General features: G+C 46.2%; 1 long non-coding RNA gene across 1 annotated transcript; it reads right to left on the reverse strand.

Moving 5' to 3' along the window:
* Positions 1 to 1,227: 1,227 nt before the first annotated feature.
* Positions 1,228 to 1,835, reverse strand: LOC149469662 (uncharacterized). Its single transcript, XR_016311533.1, has 4 exons — positions 1,740 to 1,835; positions 1,590 to 1,646; positions 1,397 to 1,495; positions 1,228 to 1,299 (listed from the first exon to the last, which is right to left on the reverse strand). It is a non-coding gene; the product is annotated as an uncharacterized LOC149469662 (long non-coding RNA).
* Between the last annotated feature and the right edge of the window lie 7,016 nt (positions 1,836 to 8,851).

The following is an 8,851-nucleotide window of genomic DNA, read 5'->3' on the forward strand; positions in this document are numbered from 1 at the left end:
GCAGATGTCACAGTGTGCCTGAACTCCCAGAAACCCCCACCCCCTCCTGGTGCCTGTGTCCCCTCACCCACCCCCTTCTCATCCTGTAGCAGCCTTTGAAGTTGGGCTGCACAGGATGAGAGGTGTCACCTCTCCCCCCCTGCTGCTTGTCACTTCCTCCCATCCTGAAAAGCCCAATGGGAGGAAGGTGACCCCCTGTGGTGGGAGTCACACCTCTCCTGGCCATACATCCAGGAGAGGGATAGCCTCCCACCAGGGGGTTCCGGAGCAGGGCTGCCGTCCTGTCGCTGCGCGCCCCCCGGCGCCTCTAGCACGGGTGCGAGGCTTCCCGCACCTGCACCCGCTGGAGACAAAGAGAGCAAGGCCCGTGTCAAGAGGGCGTGCCTCATTGCCCGGGCAACACAGTGCTGGGCTGGACGTTGCCAGGACAACAGGGAGCCGACGCAGGATTCTCCCGGGTGTTTTTTCTGCTACGAAGCTGCTGGGAGGTCTGCGCTGAAGCGAGACCCCCGCAGCCACTCTGCATAATACTCTAGGGATACCAGGATTATTAGCTGCTGAACACTCTGCTAATACTCGGGGCTCAGGAGGAGTACCCGCTGCTACACTGCCTAATACTGTGAGGCCAGGATTGCACGTGTTGCAGTGTGCTGTAGAAGTGGACCCTCTCCTGTGTGCTGATAAGTGTCGCCCCCTGTTGTAGGCCGCTGTGAGCCAGGAAAACCCCTGCCGGAACTGTGAGTGTTTCTGCCCCTGTTTTCCCCCCTGTATGGAAGGGCTGTGAACTCTCCCTCCTTTCCCTTCCCTGCCTGGATTACAATTTAACAGAGACTCTAAGTTTGCCCTTCTTGGGGCCAAATTACAATATTTTGGGGAGCCATCCCTGCTCTTCCCCTGCTGCGAGAACTTGGACGCTACCTTCATACCCAAATTGAGTGACTGTCCTAATTCAAGAAAGCATTGTGTGTTTATCATCTGCTCTGTATGTTTGGTCCTGCCTACGCTCCATCACAGCAGAGTTACCACCCTTACAACCTAGGGGGGACAGATGAAGTATTGGACCAATGCTTCAACCACCTAGGTAAGTTGCAGTAGTGGAAACAAAAACAAGGCAGACTTAGATAAGAAACTACAGTCCGGCCAATATTAAGCAGTCAAATTAGCCTACAGCTATGGTCAGCATGATTGTACAGAAGGTAAATCACCAAACACATTGAAGGTACTTACAGTGGACCTGAGGGGGTGACCACTCCTCCCTCTGCTCTTCCTCCAGCTCACCCTCTTCCAATATGGCTGGAGCTACACAAACAACAAGAAAGAACAAAACCAACACGTTGCAAACATCAAATTGACATAATGCACACAGAGAACAGGCAAGCACATCCAAGGCACTTACAGTGAGCTGGAGGTGAGGGGGCCTCCTGCTGTGGACCAAATTCTGGATGTGGCTGGTGGGCCTCCTCCTCCTCCTCCTCCGGAGAAAACCTTGCTTGAACTACACAAACAAGAAAGGACAACAATAACCCCTTTGAGAGAGCCAAGGACAACAAGGAACACAGAGAACAGACAAGCACATTCAATGAACTCACAGTGTGCCTCAGAAGAGGGATCCTCCTCCTCTCCCTCTTGTGACATGGCTGGTGGTGCTACATAAACAACAAGATAGAACAGAACACATTGCAGACATCAAAGTTACATGATGCACAGAGAGAATAGGCAAGCACATCCAAGACACTTACAGTGAGCTGGAGGTGAGGGAGTCTCCGGCAGCACAGGCGACCGTGGAGACAGGGGTGGTGGTGATGGTGGTGGTGGTGATGGTGGTGGTGGTGGTGGTGGTGCCACTGTGGGAAACCTTGCTGGTACTACACAAACAAGAAAGAAGAAGAAGAAGAAGAAGAAGAACAACAACAACAACCCCTTTGAGAGAGCCAAGGACAACAAGGAACACAGAGAACAGACAAGCACATTCACTGCACTTACAGTGAGCCTGAGAGGATGTGCCCTCCTCCTCCTCTTCCAACATAGCTGGTGCTACATAAACAACAAGATAGAACACAACAAACACATTGCACACATCAAAGTTACATAATGCACACAGAATACAGCCAATCACATTCAAGGCACTTACATTGGCCCTCCTCTTCACTGTCTTGTTCTACAAAAAGAATAACACAGAATTGGAACATTACTAACCTAAAAACATGGCAGAAGTTTAGTCGTTTCTCACACACCTGTGTGCCAAAGCTAAGGCCACAGGGCTGAATGACAACTGTCCATTTCCTGGTGTCAGGCCACACATACAGGCACAATTGCGTTCGTGTCCCTAATTTGTTGTGTTTTGACTTTGGATGTACATCCACTGGGGCAGACTGCATCATTTTCCACAACTTTGTCCACCGCACTACAGCAGATAGCAAGTCATGGTAGGAGGATGATTTGTTAATCTTGTTGATCATGCATTTGTGATGCAATGACATGATTACAATATCAATTTAGATATTAGGAACTCTTGGATGTCCTAATAGGATTGGACCACACTTATCACATGGTATTTGGACCAATCACAGCACCCTGGTCAATATAATTGGCTGTAGACCATATATACCAGATCACCAAAAAGGCCACATGGCAGTAATGTAAGCAAGTCAAGACAATGTTAGACATTTCCGTTGGAATGATTCCCAATGTAAGGACAAGCCAAGATTCTGAAATTCCCCCATCCCCAAAACTAACCAGAAATCCCCCCAGATGTCCCCACTCTATAATACTGTATTTATGTGTTAATGTGTTAATAATAACGTACTATGCATTGTAGAATATTTCTCATGTTCTGTCATTTTATGGGGCCTCACCAAATGAGATTGGCTGTACATCATGTAGTTGCATTTTAGTCCAAAATATTCCATAATTTGTATACTCTGCAACTTTCAAACAGCGTACATAACATACAAATATTGTAATTTAATGGGTCAAAAGAAGTCCAATTCTGTCAAATGTATAAACAAAATGTTATGACTGCAATTTTGATGGGCTGTGTTTGTGAACATCTAAGCCATAATATTTCTAGGCAAAAATCCCGTATCACAAACAAACAGCCATTGGGGATCAAATGACACCAAACACAGCTCTATTAGTGATTAACAAAAGGTTCTTGTCACAGTCCCCCTCCAGCCTGCTGTCCCTTCCTCCCCCCTTGCTCTCCTTTCATCATCCCCCCTCTCTTCCCCTTGCAGATTCCTAGGGTCCTGCACAAGCCTACATCAAAAGCTGTTCAGGAGGGGAGGAAACACCCACTGTGGTGCGGGTAGTACCTCTCCTCAGCAAAGTTGCCAAGGAGTCGGCTACCCAGCTTGGCCCAAATGGCACAGGCCGCCGGGGTGTCCCTGCGTGCCCCCCGGTGGGCACAGCACAGCCACGAGGCTTCCCGCACTCTGCGGCCGCCAGAGACAAAGGCCATGCTCCCTGAGCGCAGCCCCAGTGAGCAGGGCATGCCTTGTTGCCCTGGCGACCTGACGCTGGGCCGGCCATTGCCAGGACAACCGGGAAGTGTCCTGCTCTGGCTTAAGAAGACCGGAGCAGGACCCAGTCCACTGTTGGTCCCTGGTATGTCGCCATGAGCAGCTGTTGGGAAGTCTGAGCTGAGGCCAGACCTCCCCACCTCCAAGAACCCGCTGAGTACTCTGCTGATACCTGGGGGGCTAGAGGTGCTTGCTATCCGCTGTGTGCAAGGGTACTCCTGCCTGCTACCTGCTGTGTGCCCGAGGATACTCCTGCCTAAACCGTGAATGCCCCAATTCTCCTGCCTGAACTACCCCCCTGGATCCCCCGATTTTCCCTGCCTGTACTGTCCCGTGGAACTCGCATACATTTTTTGCCTGGATTGCCCTATTGAACCTCTCTATTACTTTTGCAGGAGCTGCCTGCTTGGATTAATACATGCTTGGGCCATCGCTACACAAATTGCCCTATCATGGGCTGAATTACAATTGTTTGGAGCTACTCCCCTCTCCTCCCCCATTTTGGGTACCCCGATGCTAAATTCCTACCCTGATTGAGTGCTTTCCATATAACAATAACGCTTGGTGTGTTTAGCATCCTCCGTGTGTTCTGTCCTGCCTACGCTTCTGTCACAGTTATCATGTCATTTACAAGCAATGTGTGTGGCATTAATGTACAATTGACAGTCAGTGGAGATCAGTGTGGAGATGCCAACAATGGCAAAGTCATGAGGTCCAAGCTTCTAGAGCTTGTGCTTACCTTCCACAATGCGGAGTCTCCGCAGGGGATGCCCCACCTGTGGTCGGAAGAAGTGGACGGTGGCTGTCCTCCTGTGAGGTTTTTTTGCCAAGCAGACCACCGCCTGGCGCCCATCAGCTGTGGCTAGAAGAAATCAACAAAGAGAACATTATTTCCAAACAAATTCAGAATGAATGTAGCAAAACATTTTTCACAATACAAAACTGAAAGTAAACCTTTTAATAACAAATTGACTTACCAGAGATTCGGCGGGCAACCTTTTTCAAAAACTGCGGGTTGCGCCGCTTCACATCGCTCCAACTGTGCTGGATTTGCAGCATAGTGGAGCGGTGGTGGAATCTCTGCCACAGCCGATGTTTGATGTGGCGCACGATGGTCTGCTTGGCAAAATTCGAACAGCCACCGTCATACTTGCGTAACAGCAGAACCTGTGGGTGACAAGAAAAGGTGAAGAATTTAAATGTGAGAGGTTTGTGTAATCAAACATAACAAATATCAGACACAAAGCAGGGGATAATTGTCCAAAAAGGCAAGCTAAAACATTAACTATATCTACATGTGTGTGTGTATACACATACATACGTACATACAGTATAATTGTATTGTATTGTCATTTTCAATGCATTCTCACCTGAGCAATAATTGTTGGTAGAATTGCATAATTGTTGGCAGAATTGCACAATTGTTGCAGCACTTCTAAAGTGTGCTCAAATGGTCTTTAAATACGCATTGTGCTCTTGTGTGCCATTCATTGTTAATGGCACCCCAAGTGCTGTTAGCAAACATGCATTTTGCTGCACATTTTGGCATTTAACAAATATGCTAGGCACGCACCTAAATGATAATTGAAAGAAAACACAACCCTCCATGGGCACAAAAGGGCAATTTATGCTTGTTTGGACATTTGAATTCTCATTGTGGTGTATTTTGTAATCCACTTTGTTGGTGCTTTTTGGTCATTAGATATGTTTTGTAAAACGTTGTTTGAAATTTGGATGTACATGTTTGTCTTGTTTGAGCCTGTATTTTGTATTATTTTGTAACAGCATTTTTGTGTGTGTTCTGGCCACACATGCAAAATGCATGTCATTTTGGCTGGGACATTATTTTGTTAATTTTCACCACAAAGTTGAATGCAGATGTGCAGTTTGCCAAAGTATACGTACAAAACAACACCAAAAATTGATTCAAAAATACACGTTCCACAAATGCAAACACACATGCTTTGACCCCAAAAACACCTGTTAAAATCACCTGGGGCCAAGTGTGCACTCAAGTGCCTAAGGCAACACAGGTTGTGTTGTAGCCGTCTCTGCATTGGGTTTTGCGCTGTTTTTTGTTTCTTATGTATTTTTTGTGCCTTACTGTTCTCATTTTTGTTGCTAGGCAGATGTCAAACGGCAAAACGCAGACAACATGAAATACGTTCTTGTCTGCAGTGTTTCCATTTAAGTATTTTGACAAAACATGACACTTTTGGAGTTCCAAAAAGGCTCTGACCTTTTCCCAAAAAACAAGCCATGTGAAAAAGCACATGTGTAAACATATCCCATAGGAAATAATCTTAAAGCGGAGCTCCATCCAAAAGGGGAAGTTCCGCTTTAAGGACTGCTCCCCCATTCCCCCTTAAGGATTGGCACCCTTGGGTAGCGGGTCCCCAAATTTGACAGGTACACGCTCCTACTTCCGGTACGATCGCCTAGATGTTTAGAAACTGAAGGTGTCCTCCCTCCTTGTAGTCTTTGGGAACATTTGACATGTGACCATTCATGAAGCGCAACTCTACTCGCACATGCACAGTGGGTAGCCGGCTGTGAAGCCGCAAGCTGTCACAGCCGTGTTCCCACAGTGAAGATGCCGTCCTCCTGGAACCCAGGACAGCCGGTGAAAGGAGCTGCGGGGGACACACCACAGGACCGAGGGAAAGGTAAGCGTCTGCTTTTTAAAAGTCAGCAGCTACCGTTTTTGTAGCTGATGACTGTTATTTTTTGATAGGTGGAGTGTAAATCCACTTTAAATGTACTGTACAGCATTTCTGACAAACACGGCTTAAGATATGGTGTGGCCCTAGGGTCAATGTGTGTTTAGAATACTTCCAAAATGCACATACAAAAACACTACATCCAAATGCATGTTCCATTTCTATAGCATGTTAAACAGAAGAATAACGCACTTCCATAATGTTAACATGCGCAAGTAAAAGTAGACAAAATCCACATCCTTTTATTCTGGCTTCACATACATGCATTGTAGTCTAACACCGCACTCCTGGGCAAATCACATGCAATTTGTGTGCGTTGCAATTAGAGACAAACATTTTGCACACCTCAAATTGCACCGCATCCGGGCCAAAAATGCGCAGGACCCTTTTTCAGGGTATGCACATGGGTGTGAATGGGCATGCGATCCAATTTGGCAAATCGCAATACACTTTGTGTACCAATTTTGGTGTGTCGTTAACTTCACCTAGAAAGCCGCAGCAGGTGGCATGAAGGGGTTGCGGTTGTGATGCGGTGCAGCGCTTGCACAGAAAACACTGCAAATTTCACATCGCATCTGTGTGACACCAGAATGTGCCAAATGGGGCTTGACAAAACACAGTGGTCAGTGCAGATTATTTTCAATCCATGTTTTTTTACACTTTTCATTCACTGGTTTAACTCAGGTGATCGTTAATCACAATTATCTCCGGCGACCACATGCAGCCCCTCAACCATCTACACATATCTCTGGAAATCTATACAGATCTCCTTGAAAAAATGTCTCCTCTCTTCTTCGGAAAACAATTGTCCTCCACCTCATAAACAGGGGGACAGAGAAGACTTCTCCTTGATAACTAAAATCAGATGAATTATCTGTGCTTAATAAACATACACCAATACTGCAAATGCATTGTACTGTCCAAGGCATTGCACACTAACGCATTGCACACTAGAAATGTCAAATGCGTTGGTGTGTACAGTGCATGTGTGTAAAATGCTTTAGTGCACACTGCAGTGTACAATGCATTGCATACTGTACTACACTGTACAATGTAATATCATGTACACCCACAGATTGTAGACTGTAATGCACTGTACACTATTATGCAGGATAGAACAACGCAGTGCACACTGTGATACCGTGTACACCAACACATTGTAGACTGTAATGCACTGTACGCTGTCATGCAGGATAGAGCAACGCATTGCACACTGTGATACCGTGTACACCCACACATTGTAGACTGTAATGCACTGTACGCTGTCATGCAGGATAGAGCAACGCATTGCACACTGTGATACCGTGTACACCCACACATTGTAGACTGTGATGCACTGTACTCTGTCATGCAGGATAGAGCAACGCATTGCACACTGTGATACCGTGTACACCCACACATTGTAGACTGTGATGCACTGTACGCTGTCATGCAGGATAGAGCAACGCATTGCACACTGTAGACTATGATGCACTGTCCACTGTCATGCAGAATCCAGCAACGCATTGCACACTGTAATACCATGTACACCAACACATTGTAGAATGTAATGCATTATACGCAGTATACATGTCCAGATATTCAAAGATTAGCCATGAAGGCCTAGCTGGTTACCTATTTGGCGACCGCAGATAGCCAAATAACGCTACACTGCATCCAGGCAGCTCTGGGAGGGCGTCATATGACATCCTGGCAGAACGCGCTCTCCGTGATTGCTGTGTCCTAAGGACACAGCTGATCACGTGATGTGGTAAAGGGCAATCACAGCGGCTTTTTACCATGTGATCAGCCATGTCCAATGACACGCTGATCACCGGGAAATGCATTTGCCGGGTCTTGGCTGCACTTTCATCACGCTGTCAGAATGTGTGGAAAGTACTGCCAAGAACCAGCAGCTATCAGAGCAGGGGTCTGCACCGATGATTGAAGGAATTAGCCTTTCAGCATTACCATACCGCCATTTTGTCTCTTAGCCTGAGATCTGCCATTTTAAGATAAGAATCCATTTTGAGATTTATGTCAGTACTTAAAGATGAATTTGTGTTTTAAGACTGTTTCTTACTTTCGATAAGAGTCTGAGGTTCCTCTTTTCCCTTCAGATGTAACTTCCTTTTTTCCTCTACCTAGCATAAGACTGAAAGTCTGCGGTGGGCTTTTTTCCTGTTGCAAGAGTATTAATAAACTATAGCCAGCGCTAAAAGGGAAGTTGTCTACTTTCTATATTAATGTTTGACGTATATAATAATAATTAACATAAATGCTAAATGATTGGGCATTACTGACGTATATAATATTCTGATTGGTCAATGCATACCTGTCAATTGATTGGTTCTTATATTTCCATGTATTGTTTTAAGTTTCATATATAAGTTTGAACACGGAAGAATAAATTCAGTTCCTTCTGAGATACCACCTTGTGTCTGTGTGCAATTTCCTGTATCTCAAAGGGGACTCCAGGCCTGTAGACAGACATTGATCAGGGCCAGGGGACTGACGGGAGTCGGTAGCTACAGGAAGGAACGAGAGGAGCCAATTCCTTTCAATTGGGGGCTTGTGTCCGGGATGAGATAATCATCCTTTTCGGTAGGTAAGATTTTTTGTCATTCTGTC

This window comes from Staurois parvus, unplaced genomic scaffold (genome assembly GCF_062004578.1).
Source record: "Staurois parvus isolate SC_StPar_1 unplaced genomic scaffold, SC_StPar_1.0 ptg000064l, whole genome shotgun sequence".
NCBI classification, from domain to species: Eukaryota; Metazoa; Chordata; class Amphibia; order Anura; family Ranidae; genus Staurois; species Staurois parvus.